This window comes from Grus americana, chromosome 12 (assembly GCF_028858705.1).
Source record: "Grus americana isolate bGruAme1 chromosome 12, bGruAme1.mat, whole genome shotgun sequence".
NCBI classification, from domain to species: Eukaryota; Metazoa; Chordata; class Aves; order Gruiformes; family Gruidae; genus Grus; species Grus americana.
In genome coordinates, this window is record NC_072863.1 from 14,214,311 (window position 1) to 14,236,325 (window position 22,015).

A 22,015-nucleotide genomic window follows, 5' to 3' on the forward strand; every position below is an offset into this window, starting at 1 on the left:
GAAGGAAGAGCTTCCTTCCTAACACTGAAATATATATTATAGAAATTGTACGGTTCTGTCCATCACGTTTTCTTGTATTCAGCTATAGCCCCATAAAATATGTGACCTGAATATGCCAAAAGGTTACTTCTGAGAAATGTGTGACTTTGTTAAATATTCCTGAAATATAATGTGCAGGTGTAATTGAACCTGTAGCTTTTTCCAGAGAGAATTCAAGAAATAATGCCAAATGATATGCCAATTCACATGATCAGGAACAATAATTCCAATTATAATAGCATACAATTGCCACCATTAAAAAGTTATTTGGTGCCAAATGCTATTGAAAAGCTTTTAAAAAAGTCAGTTTAACATAGATGTTAATATGCAAGATATGTTGGTACCCTTTAACAAACTTCCAGCTTGAGTGTGAAAGGTCAGAGAGGTTAGTGCAAATTCCAAGCTGTCAAGAAATATTTGACAAATAATAAAGAGCAAACTCTGCAGTCCATTTTAATTTGACATTAATGACGACTTTTGCCTTAAAAAGGACCAAGAAAAGTATGCAAAATTTGTGCTGGGAGGTGCAACAGTAACACATTCAAGGCTAGATGTTTAGGTATAGTGCTACCAATTGGTATTTACAGTGGGACAGCCAAGAGCCTTATAAACGCATGAACCATGAGGCATCTTAAAACAAAAAGAAGTGCTTCATCAAAAGCCCTGTACTGAAAGGAAAGCTCCTAAACTAGCCAAAAGTATATACTGAGATGAGGGGAAGAACTTTAGGTTTCAAAAAGATGTACTGCTGTTCCTCAGCTTTTTAAGGTTGAGAACATCAAACTCAAATATACAAGTTTCATGATGCCACTGAATTTAAAGGAAAATCTAGCAATGATAATTCTACAGAAAGCCATGGAAAATTCTTGCCACCTGAAGAATTATCTCACTTTGGTATTACAGGGAAGAAAGAAATAGATGTTTGGTTAGACTAAGGTATAACTGCCAATGCCCCTTTGCTTCCCTCAGTTTATTTGTTTTGTTCCTTTTCATGTGATCTCAAGTCAAAAATCTGACAGCGTAGGGCCAGAAGTAGCTTGGTTTTCCTATTTGTTGGTCATTTCTTTTCTCAAAGTCACAATCTTTCCATTATTACACTAGATTACATTATTATCTAGAGGTCATAAGTGGAAGTAAAGCCATTCTAAGCACCGAATAAATCCTCTATTGAGAACTATTTAACATGTTTCTTTTTCATCTATTTTTCATGTAATTCTCCTTTGCTAATAATACTACAGAACGTAGTTCCTTTCAGGAGTTTTGTTTCAGTACAACCCACTGAAGTCACTGAAAGAAAACTGAAGTTAGCAGTTCTCCAAGAACAAAGTCACAGTCTTTCAGTCCCATCTTATAACTCCTGTAAGCTTGGCTGGGTGTTTAATCAGGCCTTCTAATACTAAAATGTCCACAGGCATAGTTATTTATGACAATTTTGTTGTCCTTGTCACACTAGAATTTCTATTAGTTGTCTGGTGGTAACTGACCATACCACTTTACCATAAGGAGTTTAATTATTACCTGCACATGTTTGAAAATCCTGGCAGCTAGAATCAGGTTAGGTCCTTTGGATTTAAGCTTTCATTAAGAAAAAAATTACTGTCTCTACACTTGAAGTACAGAGAAAATCTTGAAAGAGACAAATCATCCAGCACCCAAAAGTTCTACGAACCTAATGTCTTAAATTTATTTTTTTAAAAATCTGATACCTTCTGAATGCCTCAATTTGATATTGGGAAAAAAAAAATTATAAAAAAAATAGAAGAGTCTGCTTAGCACTTATCATCAGCAGAACAGTCCTTCATACAGACTACACTCTTTCTCTCGTAGTACTACAATTTAGAATCATAGAATGGTTTGGGTTGGAAGGGACCTCCAAGGTCATCTAGTTCCAGCCCTCTTCCATGGGCAGGGGCACCCTCCACTAGACCAGGGTGTCCTGGTAACTTATTTTTAGCATACACATATTTTCCTTAAGATAAATTATCGAGCTTCTCAATGATGGCTTTTCTCTCTGTGAGATGTAGTAAGAGGCCAATGTATGCTCATGGGCAGATGCCCGTCGCAGGGACCTAGGAGATGGCTCTTTTAGTTGAATCCAGCTGCCAGAAATAGCTTTAGTTGATATCAGTAGCAATTCTGGTGTCCAGCTAATTAATGCCTAATCTGTATCTGTCAAACACTGCATCTCTGTCAATGAATGGAGATCTTGTATACAGGATGAGAATAAGTCTGTAACAATGCAAATGAAGCCCATGTAATTCCAAGCAAAGCTGGGCTGCACATACCTTTTTTGAGACTGTTCTATAGCTTTATAGTAAAAAAACTCCTAGAAATTCATGTGATCTGGTTTGAATTTGTAAGAAGAAAAAAAAAAAAAACCTCAGAAAAATCTCCTTTGATTTTGCCATAACCACTGCCTGACAACTGGAGAGAGGTCAGTAGAGCTCCAAGCCTTATTTATTTTCCACAGAAATTATTCAGAAAGTTTTGTGTAGTCCATAACTTTCCATTTCAGGTCTAAATGCTTCTAGTTTAAAAAGTATCTCTTCCTTTGCTAACAAATGTTTATTTGCACTTATAAGTGTGAGGATGTATTGACTCATTACCAGTGCCTCTGGGCCTAATTGACACTCTATAAATACTGGATGTAAAATAATGAAGTTACAATGGTACTGACTTTACTTTCAGTAAATAAATTGTTTCTGTAACTCTCACCTACATAATACCCCATAACGAACAATCCCCATGCACCTTCCCTACTGGGCAAGATTATTATTCATATTTCAAAACAAAGTCGCTTAGAGAAGATGCAACTAGACCCAGAGAAGACATGTTCTAAGTGTATGCAATTGGGTCTTTACCACCCACTTCATCCCTTCGTTATGTTACCTCAGGAAAGAGTTAAGCAGGCAATCTCATCATCTCATATCTATTGGCCCACTCCATGAAAACATCTTCTCTTTATTTTGCTTACAAATAGCAAGAGCTTTATATTGTTGAGATTTTATTTTTTTAAGCTTAAGAAATGTTTCTAGATTGTTACTTTAAGACAGCACAGTCAGCTCAAGATGTCACTGGCACCATGCCATTCAGAGGTATTCAAACCTCCCATGAGCTACTTTGGCACATGTACAGTGTGCAGTGTTTTTGTTCGATAAATTCTTCTTAGCTCAAAAAAGTAAAAATGAGGTGCTTTAGAGTATTATAATTTACAAAAAGGTTCTAAGCGGCTAATCCAAATAAATTCAGGATTATAAAATTTATCTCTCCCAACGTCGAAGAGGTAAAATGAGCAATAGCTCATAAAGTAATAGTAGTGTTGGAATCCATTCATTCTCCAATGACCTTCTACTGGCATTGAACTTCACTTGGCACTGAAATGCAGAAGTGTACCAACAGAGCTTACTGAAGAAATACATAATGAATGCAACCTGCTTTTTGGAATATCTTGTACCTTGTACAAATGTTCTGTTTTTTCTGATAGCTCATGAATTCTTCTGTTGCTTCTCTGCTAGTGGCAAAAAATAATTTTTAATAATTTGAGCAGCTTTTCGTATTGCCTTAAAACTCTCTTCATAGCTTGCTTAAAGCTTAAAAAATGATCATGATCCTGATAGATATTCCACAGCCATTAAGCTGTTAATATCCAAAAAACTAATTTAAAACTACAGAACTGATTTTGACCTGCTACACAGTGAAAGCTATTATAACAGATAACAAATTATGCCTTGCAAAACTTCATCTACTTTGTAGCCTACTGTACCTGAAATAGTCTTATATTAAAAAATTTAACTCATTCAAAATAAAATTTAAGTGGTCCATGCTCATTTACTGCCTAAAGTAATTAGATTTCTTTTTTTCTTAAGTTCAATTACATTTTCAGAATAATGTTTGTTTTCTTTCACTGATATAATGAAATAGGAATAAAGATCACCTAACATTCTAGCCAGAGGGCTCTTTTAATGCTTATAAGATGAAGAGCACACAGATGACACAAAAAGAAAGAGAAAAGATGGCTTTCTGTACTGCCATGAAATATGCCAAATATATGACTAAGAAGAATATGTTAAAAAAAAGCCAAGACAGATTGGTAAAGCAAATTGCATTTGAGGTATGTGAGTGTGTGTTCAACTAGGAACATCCTAATTATCTTCAGGAATAGAAAACAGTATCATGAGCTTTGAAAATGAAGAAAACAAACACTATTGAACAGGAAGATATTCTTAATCTCTGAAGGCTTTAATTGGTACCCATTAATTCAATCGGGTCTACTGGGCTCTGTTTCCAGATACTGAGCCAAATCTTGTTCACAATACAGTTCACTGTATCCAGGAGAATCACAGAAGGGATTAATTTTACTTGTCAATTTTACTGTTTTTACCAAATTTGGATAACATGCTTGTAGTGAATCAGTTTACTAATTTGAAATGCTACATCCCTGAGTTTGTAATGTTACCACACTGAACTCTACTGTCTTTGAGTTATGTAAAGGTAAGAGTTAGGCCAAACTGTTTACTGGTTACTTAGGCAGTCCATGAATAATCCTCCTCACAATGTTGGCTTTTGTCATCTATTTTCTATCTCTATATATTTGAATAGAGAACAGCTTTGTGAGCTGAACATAAATGTGAACACTTGAAGTTTTCAGTATTGTGCTCATTTTATCTTAATGTCAGTTCAGAATTTAGTTGCTGGTCATGTTCTGTCATATAATCAACTATGGGAACTATAAAGATAGATACTGCTTTTTAGCACGGAGTGTGTCTACTAATTCTGATAGAGTCAAATGGAAGTGGTCATCATCACAGAGAGGGCAAATGTCTTTAAAAATGCAGTAATGTAACTCCCACAATCTGAATAATTATCTGTAAAGTTAAATACATTTACATAAAATATTTTTCTTTTAATGATACCACTGAGAAATTAATAGTTTTATAACTTCAGTGATTTTCAGAGACAGCTGTGCCTGTGATCTTGCCCTTTTATGAACAATATTAATCAACATAGTTTCTGACAAAAAAAATCCAGTAGACAATTAAAATATTTCAGCCCTTTTTAAAATCTATCTACAGAAAAATCCACTCCACAAACGAATACGTATCTGAGAAGAAAATCAGACAGCATTGTACCAAGTAAGCACCACTCTACACTTTCTGAAAAATCACATCTGAGTGACACGGGCAGGGAGATTCTCTCTCCATCAGTACCCTTCCTCACCTTACGGGTCGCAACTGAAGCTGACCTGCATCCTGTGCGCTTATTTACTTCTGTTCCTACTTCTTCCGTACACTTCGTCTGTTTGTGCAGATTCCAGCCACCTTCACTGATTCCCAGCAGTTCATGACGCCCTTTCTTGTATTCTAATCTCTTCCTCTTAGCCCTTGATCACCAGGAAGCACCTCTTGGTATAATCACCCATATCATGGGCCTAGCAATTAACTAAGTTTGTCAATACTTTTCTAGTAAGAACAGTTGGTTTAACTGCATTTTTTGCTTCTCTCTTTCTATAACACTTTGTTTGTCTGCATCAGAAATGTTTTATGTAGAAACTAGAAGGACAATGAAATGCCTTTTTGGATACTTAGGAAGAAGTTTTGAATATGTAATTATGGACCTGATATGTAATTTTCAGGGTTGTTGAGAAAATTGGATCCTAGAAGGTTTTTTTTATAGGATTAGCCCCCCTACTCTCACGCAAAAACACGCTACCATAGTCACATCTGATCATGTCACCTATATTACTAAAAATCTAGAAAAAGAAAAAGTTAACCATTTCTCTGGTGAGAAATTCAAAAGTTAAAAAGACAATCATAATAATATCTCAGAGATTAATATTTTTTGCCTCTACAAATGTATTTCAAAAACTAGTCAAAAGACCCTTCACTGTTCCTAGCTTTTAATCTGCTTAGTCTGTGCTTGGGTTTTCTATACCTGTCTATAGCCAAGGGTTCAGCTTTTGAAAATTGTCCATATGCTCCTGTGTTAATTCTGCTATGGTTATGCTAACTCCTAATGGGTAGGTTTCCTTATGTGCACCTTCCCCCACATGTAAGAAAGGAAACTTCTCATCAGAGCTGACTGATTATCACAAGATATTATACAGAGAGGTAGATGCAGAAGCATATGGTCCACAGAGCTGTTACTACATTCTGGTTTATCTGTAAACTTGCCACCACACTGGTGTTCCGTTTCTGAATAACCGCTTTGTAAGACAACAGTCCATACTGTAGGTATGGCTTGCAGTATGTAACCCATACTTAATCTTCAGGACCCTGTAATAATTTGTAAAACTCAGCTTGTGTGTTTTACTCATGTCCTGAGTTCAGGAGGTATAAAGCAATGTGAAGTAAAACTGGAACAACTTGCAAAAAAGCAAAGACATCCTCACATACCTCATACAGCAGGAGAAGATCCAACTGAAAAGGTCCTTTTTCTTCCAAGCAACTACATTCCTGGAATCTAACACAGTTCTATATAAAACGGAGTTTTTTGTGAAGCCATGTATTCTATTTGGTGGGTTACAAGAATGTACTCCTATCTCTGAAAAAGCAGTAAGTTTTATAGATCTGTTGAGTGTGAATAAGCTTGTCAAGACTTACATCTGATCTTGTATCTGTAGTTAATTTGACAGAGCTGCTAGAGTAAAAGCCAAACTGACAAACTTCTACCTAGTGAAATTACTCATTATTGGTTAAGGTTTGACACATCTGGCCAAAATATCCCAAGAACTCCACATTTCACAGTTGTAATAAAATGTTTAAAATTAAAAGCTAGTATGCAGGTTAAGCCAATCTGATGACTCAACAAGCTCAGCATTCTACTGCTATCAAGGAACCGTCACTGGTGCCAGGGAACAGATTTGCTTTCTAATGGGCAGTCCTGTTAATTTACTTGTAGAAAGAAAAGTCTTCAGTAACTTGAGACAAGATACATACTGTAAGATCAAATAAGGGAAAAAAAACAGTAATACAACCACTACTGTGGCAATTTCCATTGCCATAGAAAGATAAATACAAAAGAAAGGAAACTAAACAAAACAGATCAATGTGTGCTCTGGGAGAGGACAAACACTAGAGGATGAAGATATCACTCCTAAACATTCATGTATTTACGTCTAGGTCTCTCTCATCAATAAAGCAAGGGTTATTTGCTATACAAAAAAAAAAGCAGGGTCTATTTTGAGGTGCAAACACTCCCTCCTTCCTAACCCATAAATGTACAAGCAGTCAGGAGAAAAAAAAAAAAAGAAAGAAAGAAAAAAAAATATATTAATTTCCTGCTTGATGGTCAACATTTCTGCTGGTCTTCTATGTCCAGTCTGAGTCACAAAACCACCAGAACTATATATTGTTCAGTTGTATCCACATCCATCCCAACAGAGATATAAAAAAATATTCATAATTTCTTTGACTTCTTGGTAGACATGAATACAAATAACTTTATTAAAAATTGCAAATCACTCATCCCAGCTTGTCCCATTGTCTGGCCTGGAATACCATGTCAGGGAAATACCTAAATGTCTCATGATCCTTTAGGAATCCATACCTATTGAAGTTACTTGCCTGTGGACTATCTTCATGAAATCTAAAAAAAATGTGGGAAATACAACCCTGCCACACTGTTTTCTTTCCACTCTGCATCAAAAAATAGGTGCAAATGACTATTTTTGGTTGGACAACATGAATGGCCATTTATTAATAAATTTGGTCCATGCCATTTTATAATGGCAGAATCCCTATTCTATATGCCAAACACCTCAAGGATAGATTATTTATTCCAGTTTCGAATCTTAATTAATATTTTCCATCTTAATGTAATTTGCTGTGAACTCGACTGGAACTTAGATTCTTTTCTTACACATTTCACAAAAAATCAAGATGCACATCCCTTTCCCAACAGGAACAAAGTTGTCTACTCATTTAAACAAGATGCTCTAGTTTTCTAGTCATGTTGGTTGAGTCGAAATTTTTTACTTGCCTTTTAAGTTCTGAGTTTAACACAAAAACTTTTGAAGAATACTAGGATTCTTCACTTTTCAAAGGTTGAACACAGGAAAATACATATTGCAAAGTCTAATAGTGGCATAATATTACTTAAAGAACACAATAAAACTTCCCTTGTACTTGTAAGAGTTAAAGTTTCATTTAAATACTAAGTCCATTTGAAGAGGTGGAAAGAGACAAACATCATAAACTGATAAGACTTGAGTGCTTTAGCACAAATAAGAATAAGGCTTCATACCACACTGAATTTATATTAAAATCTCTCAATGATTTCAAGAAGAGCGCGCACACACACAATTAGAAAAGGCAGAATAGGTCCTAAATTAGCTCTATTAATTCTATGTGCCTTACTCTTCATAATGCACTGCACTAATAATCATGCTGGTGCCAAAGCTCCCATTGTCTTTAATAAGCTTTTCCATTCACAAAGCAAGTGCAGTCTCATGCACGCAGGCAGGCACAAGTTAGAAACAAAACACTTGATGGAAAGTATTAGCTCTGATGCATCAAAGCTACTTCTGGGTCCACAGGAGAAACCAATACTGTAATGGCCAAAACATGATAACTTGTATCATCATATTAAAGTTAACTGGTAGGAAAAGTTCAATAAGCTTTACCTCTTAATAAAAACCTCATTAGTTTGACTTGGCTTCTGTTGTCAATGTTATTTTCACAGCTCCCATCTTAACAAGTCATTATTCTTTCACTGTCTTCTCTGCATTACTTACTACATTACAGTTTTACTGTGAGATCTCAACAGAAATGAGGAAACCCTTGCATTTCAGGGACAGTACATAGACTTTTTTCTAATACTGATTAAAATATTACACCATTTGTGTGCAACATTTGAGACATTCACAAAGCACAGCAGCATTATTTGTTCACAAACTAGACTATTTGATCATTAGGCAATATCAAAGTGATTTTGGGGTACTTCCAGTGCTGTGTCAAAAACTTGGTACCAAAATTTATCATAAAGTCTGGTTCATCAGTTCTGCAAAGAAAAAGTATTTGTGCTAGAAAGTGTTTCTTCTTCCAATTTAAAGTTCTGCATATACCTACTTAGCTGTAGGTTTGAGAAAAAAACGTTGGGTATGTATATTGGGTATATATGGCAATGTTTTGGTAGTGGGAGGACTGCAGGGGTGGCTTCTGTGAGAAGATGCCAGACACTTCCCTCATGTCCAAAAGAACCAGCTGGCTCCATGATGGACCCACCACTGGCCAAGGCTGAGTCCACCAGCGACGCTGGTAGTGCCTCTGGGATAACAGAGTTAAGGAGGGGGGAAAAAAACAGCAGCAGAACAGCAGCCAGAGAGACAAGTGAGAATATGTGAAAGGAACAACTCTGCAGACACCAAGGTCAGTGAAGAAGGAGGCAGGGGAGGTGCTCCAGGCACCAGAGCAGAGATTCCCCTGCAGCCCATGGAGAAGACCATGATGAGGCAGGCTGTCCCCCTACAGCCCATGGAGGATGATGGTGGAGCAGATATCTACCTGCAGCCCATGGAGGACCCACATGGGAGCGAGTGGATGCCTGAAGGAAGCTGTGACCCCATGGGAAGCCCACACTGGAGCAGGCTCCTGGTAGGACCTGTGGACTCATGAGGAATGGAACTCAGGCTGGAGCAGGTTTGCTGGCAGGACTTGTACCCTGTGGGGGAAGCCTGCACTGGAGCAGTCTGTTCCTGAAGGACTGCACCCCACGGAAGAGACCCACGCTGGAGCAGTTTGTGAAGAACTGTAGCCCATGGGAAGGACTCAGGTTGGAGAAGTTTGTGGAGGACTGTCTCCTGTGGGAGGGACCCCCGCGCTGGAGCAGGAAAGAGTGTGAGGAGTCCTCCCCCTGAGGAGGAAGGAGCAGCAGAGACAATGTGTGATGAACTGACCACAATCCCCATTCCCCATCCCCCTGTGCTGCTGGAGGGGAGGAGGTGGAGAAATTGGTAGTGAAGTTGAGCCTGGGAAGAAGGTAGGGGTGGGGAAAAGATGTTTTTAAACTTGTTCTTATTTCTTATTATCCTGCTCCGGTGTTAATTGGCTATAGATTAAACTAATTTCCCCAAGCTGAGTCTGTTTTGCCCATGACAGTAACTGGTGATTGATCTCCCTGTCCTTATCTTGACCCACGAGTCTTTCATCCTATTTTTTCTCCCGCTGTCCAGTTGAGGAGGGGAGTGATAGAGCAGCTTGGTGGGCACCTGACAGCTAGTTAAGGCCAACCCACCACAGTTTTATTCAATCTGTCTTCTTTCCCTTCCTTAAATGGACTCATTTACAAACTAAAGATGTAAATTCACATATTCATTGCAACAGAACTAAGTTTTAATTTTGCAACTGAACACAAGATTCCCACCTAAACAATGAAGAATTTGAGCAAGGAATGAATAGGGGAAAAAAACAAATTACATACGTCTGGCATTAACTTCCTACTGTTTGTAGAAAGATTCTCACTGCATTAAGTTATAAACCAGAGTCTAATTCTGGTTTTGGGAATCACTCATTATCCTAGGTTCTCCATAGAAGAACACAAATTTATTCAGCATCAGAATAAGGTCATTGTTCCACCAGACCCATTCTCAGCTACCTGCCACACTTTTGGTATCATCATAGTCCTTTGTAGTGTGAGATAAAAGACCTACATCAGTAGCGGTCTCCTGAAAAGGAGCTTAACTCTTTTCAAAATTAAAACCCAATCAGCTAACACCTACTGCAGAGATGATTTTGGAGGAAAAAATCAATCAAGACATTCAAACATAAAATAAAATTTGAGAACTTGATGATCAGGAACATGCCATCGACCAGAAAGAAATTGCTACTGACAAAACAAAAAAGGTACTTTTATAATACACTGTCATATCATTTTGTTGGGTTTTTTCCTCCTCACTTCTTAGTTTCTTTCTGTGCTTCTAATTTAGAAAGAAATGTTACAACTAGAAATACAGATACACACACACACACAAAATCCATCTACAGACTGCTTTAAGCATTTTCTGTGATTCAAATGGAATTAAGAATACTTAAAAAGTCTATTTTGATTTCTTTATGATTATAATGCTCTACCAAGTCTGCAGGACTGATGTTTCTATTGGAATAATTATCCTGTAATAGTGAGTTAAATGGCAGAAAATTTGTATTAGAGAAGGAATGCTGATATTAGGCAGTATTTACTATAGCAAAATCACTTAAAACAATAGTTGTGACAAATTAGGTATAACAAATTATATATTCTGCCTCCTCTGATTTCAGATATATTGAGACACAACTGAACTGCATCCAGAAAGATTTGAGTAGACTTTCTATCAGCCAGCAAGGTAACATGGTCTTCCCCAAAGTTACCCAACCATTCACAGTATCCTTACATCCTCCCATATCATGGGAAACCTGATAGACACTCTGGAAGAAAGGCTTTTGCGTTGGTGTGGATTTTGTTTTCCACTCACCAAATTTGATTTGGGATTTTTGCTTTTGGGTACTTTTACTGTGCCTTTCAAAACACTGTAAAAGAACTTACAAATGTACAAGCTCCGTTGCAAACATTATGGGACTTACTTGATCAACAACTTGTTTTCCCGTCATTAAAGACAGAAGATACACAAAAATACAGGTAATAAAATACAGTTACAATTGAAGTTCATTATTTTCTATCATTTTCATAAGTCATATTGACAGTGATACTACCTTCCTTTCAAATATTTGGAAGCTTATGCTTTAAAAGAGGATTTAATGTTCAAAGACTGCAGTTCTGGTAACTGAAAGCAAAACAGGTAAGTTGTGAGTGGTGGCACCATCAGGAATCTTTTGTGAGCGGATTACAAATAAGGAAAATACACTGCGACCATATAATTGATAATACTGGCAATTATATGTGATTATGATACTTTCTAGAAATAACGTTGCAGCCACAGACATTTCACACAAACATAATTCAGTGATAAACTGAACTGCACAGAAGTCCAAGAAGCAATTTCAGAAAGGAAAAAATAAAAGGAGACATAAGAAAGTCTGTCTACTACACACATGATTTTAATGTTACCTAAAGGTCCAACATCACCAAAACCACTCCTTGCAATAATAAGCTGTTGAGGTCTTAGGAACATCACATCATTTATGTTACTAACTGTGCACCAATTAGCAAGCTTTCCCCTTAATGCAGTCAAGAAGCATTTGAACAGAAAAGGTGTCATAACAACAAATGGCTCAGAAAGTGCACTGTTACTGACCTTAAATCACTTAGCCTATCAGTCAAATCAGGTCTACAAATAGACAAAATTAGTAAATAATTCTTATTTTATGAAAACCTATGTCAGAGAAGTCATACTGACTTCAGCTAGCTAGTAGATGCAGGTGTTGACATATGTGGGCAGCGAACGCATGAAAAGGATTATGTTCAATATACTCCGCTGATGCAGCAATTGCAGGACTTCAGAGTGGAGAGGGCAGAGACAAATTTATTTAAATATAGAATTCCTACACATAGTTTAAGCTTTCTGTGTTATCAACTAATGCGTGGAAAATACAAGTTCAAACAATTGGCATGAGAGTATGAAATTACATAATAATACAGTAAAAAGTTTCAGGATCACGTCTTTTTGAAAAGCAACTTGCTGCATAACATCTTATTCTATAATTTAAGCCATTCTTTCTCAGGCTCAAGAAATGTTAAGGCTCCACGAAGAAAGGGAGAATCTTAGCAACATGCCGTATCTTGAGAAGTATGTGAAACCCAAAAATGAGGTTCACAAACACAGTAAGAATAGTCTGTATTATCAAAACCTCTGTAAAACACCAAAAATACAAATAACTTCTAATAGCTAAAGGACCACCTGCTTCCAAAATGAAGGATGGTTAATTAGGGGGGGAAAAAAAATTGAAAAAAATTTAAAGAATGAAAATTGTGAGATTAACAGTATTTTTCAGAGCTCTGAGGATAATTTATGGAATGTAGCAGCTTTTATTTTCAATTCAGTGCACTTCATATCAGGTCCTGTGGCCTACAGTACCAAAGGAAAATAAAAAAAAAAATTTCTATGCAACCACCTCGGTAATTCAATTGTCAGATAATGCCAACTGCCGACTCTCGTATCTCAGACAGGGCACACAAACTCAGGCACTAATAGCTTGGCAGACTTGAAATTTCATGCCTCTGTGTTTAGCTCTATATTAAGCTGATTAACACCACAAAGAGATGACCAAACTGGTATCATATGTCATGGTTATATTTCTAAGATTTCCATTAACAGCTATAAGATACTTTTCCAGTGCAATCTCTTACTCATATTACTTATAAACCATATGCCATTTTCAACACATCACATATCTACTGTATGTATACTGTTTTATTTAGCAGCATTTAACTTGTAGCCTTTGTCCATATGAGTTGTATACATAAATGCAAACATCTAAGGAGAAGTGGGGAATGCAGACCTGGTGCAATCCAGACTCAAATGAGCAATCACCAGGGCAACAGCATCTGCTTACATCCGTCACTGTAGCAGTTTCTCTGGAATGAAGGGATACAGCATAATTTATCTGACTCATAGGTATTTATATCTATCTGCTCATTACCCATAAAAGTCTACATCCTGCTTTTTCTATGGAAAATAATGGAGCGTAAGCCAGTGTCACTGATGAAAAACAAAATTGCAAATTTTGGTTTTGCTTTAATAAAATATGAAATGAGGACATGAGATACATGAAAGAAACTATTTTCAAGTCCTCAAATATTTTACATGATGATTTATACTCTGAATGTTTTAATATGGTTTGATCTGTACTTATGAACTCCCAAAATGAACAAAAATACTGATTTGTAAATTACTAGTAGACATATTTAATGATTTCTGAAAATCGATGTCATTGAGTTCATCAACTTTCAAACTATTCAGTATGCATTCAAGTAAAATTCTTATTTAAACTGTAGTCTGTGAGCTAATGTTTGTCTTCTGCTCTTAATTACACTATATCATTTTTGACAGTTCCATACGAATCTCAGACACTAATCCATCCTTCATTTTCCTTAGGCACTCAGCCACTCACCCTCTGCTTTCACTTTTTTTACTGTATGTAAACACCTTTCTTGACAATGATTTCTGTGATGGTTATTTTATTGTTAACGTCATTTTTTCACAATCTTCTAATTTCTTTTGCAAAAGTCTCTCAAAAAAATTGTACCAGTATAAAAGCAGTAATTGATTTTTTTTTTTTTTTTAAGTATTTGACTTTTTACTTACTTTCAGTATTCCTTAACATCACTCCTTCTGATTCAGGTCATCACACTGCTGCTCTCTGCTGTCTGTAAGAAGAATTCGCACGAAATTATTACAGAACAGGATTCATTTTAGGGTCTGTAACAGGGATGTGTTCACTTTGACATTTTTCATTTCTAATTTTGCCTTGTTACAAGAATCAATTCAAATTTTACCTGGCAAGAAAATTCATGCAATTGTAAATATCACAAGGTAACAAACATGTGAAGCGTCAGAACATTTTGCAAAGCAGCTGCACTCACATTTAAATTGTGTGTGGACTATTACATACACCTTTGTGTGGTTCCACTTTTGCCCCCTAATTCTTTATTTCTGTTTTACCACAACCTCCTAACAAATTCAACCAACAATACTTTTCAATATGTAATGAATGCAGAATTAGGTCCAAATTTCCACATCAGATCCTGCAAATGATCTCTACATGGGCTGACTTCAAAATAGTTCAGAGAAAATAATTGTCACTTAACAGCAGTTTGTATAGTTTCCATCACGACAAGACAGAAAATGAAATAGTAGGAGACATTTCTCTTGGAGAAACAGTAGACTTGGTTATGTTAGCAGAAAACTTTTAAAAATAGGAAATGCCTGGACGGCTCAAAGATTTAACAGAAAATGTAAAATGCTACTGATCTTGCGTTAATTTTTAGAATGGATCATTTGAAGTCATTAGAATGAATACTCTTTCAGGGAAATAATTCTCCTAAAGGGAGAAATCTTTCACAGTAAGACTTTATACTGACCTGAGTGCTCCTACTTATGTTTTAAGAAGATATACTATATAAGAAATAGAAAACGATTCTTGTCAACTGATGGCACAATTCATGATCTACTTACTTATGTGAATATATATATTAGGTACAGGTCCAAAACATTTACATATACAGCCACATTGAAGTGAGAATCTAATCTTAGCCTGCAATAAGAAAGATGATGCAACTAGAAACTTGAAATTTTACATACAGTGGGCTTAGGTGTTCCCCATTCTTACGGATTTATTCTGCTGAGGCTCAATCATGCTGGTCTTTTTTCTCTCCTCATCATTTATCATCTCTTTGCTATGGTACCACCTATGGCCTTCTGAATAACACACTTCAGAATCCTGAAAATCTGACGGTTATGCCTAATTATATGTGTAGCACAAAACAGAAGCACAGCTACAATAGAAGTTGTTAATCTATTTTTGCATGGGTAAATCAGAGATGCCCTCTATTTTATAGTTTGGATGGAAACGCAGGTAGCCTATTTAGATTTTGGCCTCCTGCTCCAAAATCTCTTCATCTATTTTATTTAGGATGCTGCTTTTGTTTCAGTTCCTGATACGATAGAAAAAAAAAGGCCCTCTATAAATGCCTGAAAAAATACCAATGAAAACAAATCACAAATACAAAATTTCTGCATTGTGAGTCAACAATAGCAGCTGGATTGTCCCCAACACATGGATGGGATTAGTCAGTCTTCCAGGTGCTCATGGCTACAAGCAATAAACAAAACTGTCTTAATTACGATTTAACATAAATTAGGATTAGCATACACAGGAAGAATTAGTCAGTTATCAGCAGCATGTGCTTTACCTAAACTAGCATTTTGTGTACTGTTAGTTATATAGTCTATTTATCTCCTCACATTGGTTAACTCTTACACAGAAGGATTTCATGATAGGTAAGGCGTGATTTCTCAAACTGTATATAATCTAAACCTGAAAGTATTACTACCCAAGCGTCCGGCACATGGGAGCAGACCAAAAAACCCCAAAATCATAAGTCTACCTTTCCTAAGTCTACCTTTCCGTGAGAAAAAGGAAAATAAATCAAAGTACAAAATCTTAAAACTTTCATACCAAAGACAACTAGATTTGGAGATACTGCTCTAATTATTTATTTTGAATTAAAATGTATAAAAAAGTATTGCTACTTTGAAGAAAATACTCCCCAAATAGTTGTCAATACCTGTGGCTACGTCACAGCAGCAGTCTATTCTCATTTTGTTTCTAAGCAACATTCTATGATTCCCATACTACTTTCACAGAAGACATCCATAATATGTACTTACTCAAAGTACTGTATTCATATTCAAAATATTAAGGAAATGAAAAAAGGACTTTTCTACCATTCTTATTACTCTTAACTGACTAAACAAGACAAATATCAGTGTATGTTTCTGTAAGAACTGCTTGAAAATTTTCAACATTTTCTTTTTCAACATTTTCTTTTTTCTTGTTCAATCCAGAGAAGAGACACCCACAGTGTCCCAACAGTGTAGGAGGGCATGGAAAAGTAAGGATTTTAACTCATTTTGTCCCTAATTCTGACCAAAGACTCACTTTTGGGTCACTAAAAAAAGGGTTCCTCTCACTGAGGTTAGCAATTTACTTTGCAATTTCCCCATTCTTGCCAGATTCAGCCAAAATATCATGGACTGCTATGGCAGAGTTATCACCAGGATGTTGACATTTCCACATCAATATCAGCAACTCCAGCTCTCACATTGTAGAACTACAGAGGAGAACAGAAATTCAGACCATGCATTGCAATTCTACATCAGGACTTGCATAGAAGTCCTTGCACTTTAGCAACAAAAAACTCTCATATATGAGGTTGGATTTAAAAGATAATCTCAAATTTTTATCTCCAGATAGGTTTTATACAAACAAATATTTTGCAATTCCTTCAGTCAATAATAATTATTGCAGGAAATTGCCAGAAAAGGATTTGATGCCCACATATGACTTCTCATGGCAATACACTAACAAATCCGTAAAATTATTTATTGTGCGATAATTCTTCTCTATTAGAAAATGAAGACAGATGTGTTGTAAAATCTCTGTGAAAAGAAATCAGAAATACTAAAAATCAATACCTAATTCTGGTATGGCTGGAAACATTTTCAATAATATATAAAAAATGTATTATCAGAGGAATCAATAAACTTCAAAGGTAGTTTTCTGATGTAAAAAATTGAAATAATAAAATAGAAGTTTAAAAAAAAAAGAATATTCATTTTGATGCTATTTTAGGTTGAAGTTAGTTTCAGACTGTGAATTATTTCCAAAGTTACATTCACAAAGCTAGCCTCACACATATTCCTAAAATACCTAAAAAGCTTTGCATCAGTACAGTTTCTTAGCTACCCACACTGCTTCCACTTGCATGTACAGAACCAGCCAAACAAAACACAACTCATAGTTAAGGTATTCAATTTTTCTTAGCTATACTTAGGTGAACTCTGCAATGAAGACACACAACTGCATTTCCTGACCCACATTCCGACAAATTGCCCATTTCCATGGGTTATACCTGGCTGCAGCAACAGCAGCCCGCACACTGCCTGCCTGCCCTCAGCAGCCAACCTTGAGAGCATGGTGGCACCCACAGCTGCAGGGGACAGTGCGGAGGTGAAGGCATGGCAGCTTTGGACCCCTGCCTTGCATCACCAACTTTATTTCAGAAAAAAACTTACTCCAGGTATCCCATTTTTTGAAAACAGTGCTATAAAACTATAAAAAATTGTTTAGCAGAAGTCTTAGCATGAAAGGAAATAGTGAGGGCTTAAAAGTTTTCTATGTTCTAGTTATTCTCTCCACTATCAATGTGCCATACGGTTCGTATTGTACTAATCCCTGATCCAATGTTAAGCACCTGATTTTCAAGACACCGCTTGTATACTTAGGCCTACACTTATGCAGCTAACTAAATGAGGATTTCAGTGCTCGCTCTCTCTTAAGCAGCTGACCTAAGAGGTTTATGCAAAGAGGATGACAGTAGAGCAGTAAAGCAATATAAAACCAGTTCACTTTGGGAGATGAGGATTCCAGTAATGGTAATTGATGCATAACATACATGGGAAGGGTCAGATTCCTTCGTTATTTAAAACCAAGTATCATAGCATCTGAAAGGAAACTACTGAATTGCTTCTGCCAGATGTAATGAATTAATAGGTTGCGCTTCCCCCTTTGGACTCAAAATTAATTCTTGGCCTATATTGGCATTTCTCTCACTGGAAAATTTAATTTGCATCATTAAAGCCCTGAGTCTATTACATTTGCAACCAACACAGATGTGCAGCAGAAAAAAAACTGTATAATTTTGGTAAACTTGTTAAAATGATGATTTTTAGTATTATTTAAAATTCTACTTAAACATCCATAAGCTGCTTTAGTTCAAGAAAATATTATATTAACGCCAACAGACACAAAAATTCATTTCACTTATAAGAGAACTGACTTCTCATTTAGATTCCGATTAAGTTTAAGCATATTTAACATTAAGAAAATTAAGTGCTTTGCTGAACATAGACCTCCATTCTTGATCCAGCAGTTCCATGGTGGCATTATGACTGATCTTACAAAGGACAGAACCAATACCTACCACTCTCTGGATCCCTTGCCTGTGACAATCCCATCAGTCAATTATCAAAAAAAATCATTTACAAGTTGATACACTCGGATTTGTCTTAAAAAAAAAAAAATATCAAGGGCTTTTTCTTGACATCAATAGGAAAAATGTGAGCATTTCCATAAAAACATGATCATGCCCTTAAAACAAATTACTGTGAGGAGAAAAGACTGTATAGTATTCTGTTTGATATACTGCTTGATACTGACACGCAGCTCTGGTGGTAATCAGTGCTTAACAATTCCATCAAAATTATTTTTTTCCTGCATCCCTTCATATACTTTTCAAAAGAATGATTACGGGAAGATACACAAACAACAGGCTGAGTGTGCATGATACATTTCAGGTACCTTGCAGCAAATATAAAAATGTCTAGATGCAAGACAAAGGTAAGCCATCTACATTAGAAGTTGGAGTGGTTTTATGCACGAGTAGGTGATATGAGGATATCCTACATTTAATAGAAGGCCACATTTTTATTTACACCTGAAAAGAACCAATTAAATTAATGTCTTGGAAATAACCACATGTAATAGTCCACCATAAATCTTTATGCGCTATTGCGTATATTTTAAAGACTTTTCTTCTTCTTTGTTCTCCTCCAATGTCATCGCAACAATTTACACCTTCTCTCTCACAGTTCAGACATTGGCTGCAGCTTCAGGACAAAGATATGATGCTGAATAGTAAAACGTATAATTTGAAATTATCATAACTGTCCATGCCCTTAAGAACATTCGCTCTGGAACACCAGCAGGCACTTGCTTTTTTCCCCTTCCCCAAAACTGAAAGTATTTTTCCCTTCCAAATGACTGCTGAAAGACCACAACAAAAATACAGAGTAGCATGTGCTAAATACCTGCTGTAAATCCTCCTTAAACTTGAAACAAGAGACTCAATGCAATACAGACATGCACCACTTAACATGAGGAAAAAAAAATAGTTTTAGTCCCCTGAGAACTACTATCACTCCAAACTTTCAGTTTTGTTCGCATTTACAGTTCTAGAACGCTTGTAACAATACTGACATAAAACACTGAACCGGCAGTACTCCCTGGATGACACAGGCCAGTCACCTGTTATTGCAGTCAAACTCAAAGAATAGCCCTTAGGAACAAATCGGGACCTATTGCACCAAAAATAAAAAACCAGCCTTAGGGTGTTAGGGTTTTTGCACTCACTGCTCCCCAAAGTCTCAGTCCTCAGGCAGTTAAAAACTGCCCTCTCTTTTTTCTTTTTTTTTTTCTCAAATCCACTGAGAACGTACTATACACTGTAGCGAGGATATACTGTAATATAGGAACTGGAAAACAGCATTACGAAATTAAGATATATTAACTCTCTTCCTACTTGGACTAGGCCCCTTTGTTAAACATTTCGAAGCTCTTGGTAAATAAGAGGCTTCCTCTGGCCTTCACCTCCTGCTAAATTCTCAGCAATACCATAAATCCAGGGTCTGTGACAGCAACAATCAAGCTACGTACGAGTGAGTGATAATAATGCAAGTGGTACTGCAGGTATCTTCACACCAGATATAGAAACCATTGTACGGACTGACAATCAACACCCACATGTTCCCCAATGAGTTATCTTTATCAAACCTTGTCAGGTTCTTTATTACTGGGAAAAGCATTTTAAAGAAAATAATCAAGCTCTATCTGGAATCTCTAAAGGTGCTGCAATGCTTTAACACTGGCAAAGTCAGGACTATGAAAGATGTGGGAAAAAATGAGGGAGGGAAGTTTTAGAATATATAAACGAACTGCAGAGGAGCACTTCGTATGTAACACCTGAAGGAGGAATGTATTTCAAACATGAGAATGCAAATTTTTTTATATCTGAATATCAGAATCGGTGCACTTTATAAAAATTTTATAACTATTTCATTACTTAGACTCTAGGGTCTGCCTAAACTTACTACCTAAGAATCATAAACTTTAGCTGACTTTCTCTATCTTCCAATTCAGCACAGGTTTTGGTATCTTTGAAATTTGGGTCTTTTACCAGATCAATGTCCAATATAAACCATTTCCATACACTTAAAAAATTAACATGGTTACAAATCAATAGTACCATAACCTGGGTTTTAAATCAAAAGGAATGGGCTAAAAAAATCTAATTAATTAGCAAGGCAAGTTTTAAATAATACAGATCAAAGTGTCAGCTACTTTTTATGTGGAAGCTATTGGCTGAGGAAAAGAGTTGTGTAAATAACAGATTTTCTTCTGAGAGAAGAAAAATTCTATTAGCCATTAGAAACAAAACATCGGTCTTCAATGCTATGGTTATATAGCCTTGTACTTAAAAAATAATGTTATTTTATTTGCATTACAGTAGTGCGAGGGATCCCTAATCAAGGACTATTTTATAAACCTGCAAAATAAGGAGCATCCTGTCCTGATGCACTAATAATTTAACCCCTAGATCCCATAGGATTGATTCAACTAGATACGTTATGCCAGCACACATTTGCAGCTCAGCCTCTTTCCTCAGTAAAGCACCAGAATAACATCATATGGGTAAAATGCTGCTCCTGATCCCAATGGATACTTTGGGAGCTTTGCTGCTCAGCTCTTTGATACTCAAATAATTGTCTGTCATTAAAAATAAAAGCTAAACATACGTAATTCCAAGGGTCTGCTTGGCCAAAAACACTTGACCAATTATCAGTCTACTAGGGTATCTATCCAACACCTGAGAATGCCAAGCACATAAAATATATTAATAATATAGTATTAATATAATATTAGTTATTAATTTTTACTCTTTTTATTAAGCAGAGAGAAAACAGAGAAAAAGTGCTACTGAAAAGTAGCGAAGTGTCAAAAAGAACCCTGAAGTACAATTTGACAAAGCAGAATTTATGCTTAGTAATTATCCAATACAGTTTATGGAAAACACGCTATTTCCATCAAAAGATTATATAAAAATACCAAACATAAAACACTGCAATCAACGAAAACATCAGATAAAAAAATGCATTCCACCAACTAACCATAATTAAAAACTATTATTTCCATTTAGTAAGCATGGACAACTAAATCCATTCTGGGGAAAAAATATTCTTTAATGAAATGAGAGAGAGTTTTTGGTGCTAAGAAATCAAATGCACTCTGGAACTATTACAAACCTTACTCTGAATAGTCATCTGCCTCAGAGAGTGAATTAAAAGATGGATTGTACAAAGAGCTACCATTCAGCATAGCTCTTACCATCCTAAGTAATCCGAACAGATACTAAGCAAATTATGGCTCTAATTAATGCTTATTGGTAGTGGTAGAATAACATTAACATGATGTATTTCCATTGCCAT

General features: G+C 36.1%; 1 long non-coding RNA gene across 1 annotated transcript in view; it reads right to left on the reverse strand.

The window, feature by feature from the left end:
* The window catches only part of LOC129212012 (uncharacterized), a 110,018-nt gene that overhangs the window by 66,472 nt on the left and 21,531 nt on the right, over positions 1 to 22,015 (reverse strand). The window contains exons 2-3 of the long non-coding RNA XR_008579045.1: positions 14,276 to 14,337; positions 13,470 to 13,545 (exon numbers count right to left, since the gene is read on the reverse strand). This is a non-coding gene — a long non-coding RNA (uncharacterized LOC129212012). The remainder of the gene's footprint in view (positions 1 to 13,469; positions 13,546 to 14,275; positions 14,338 to 22,015) is intronic.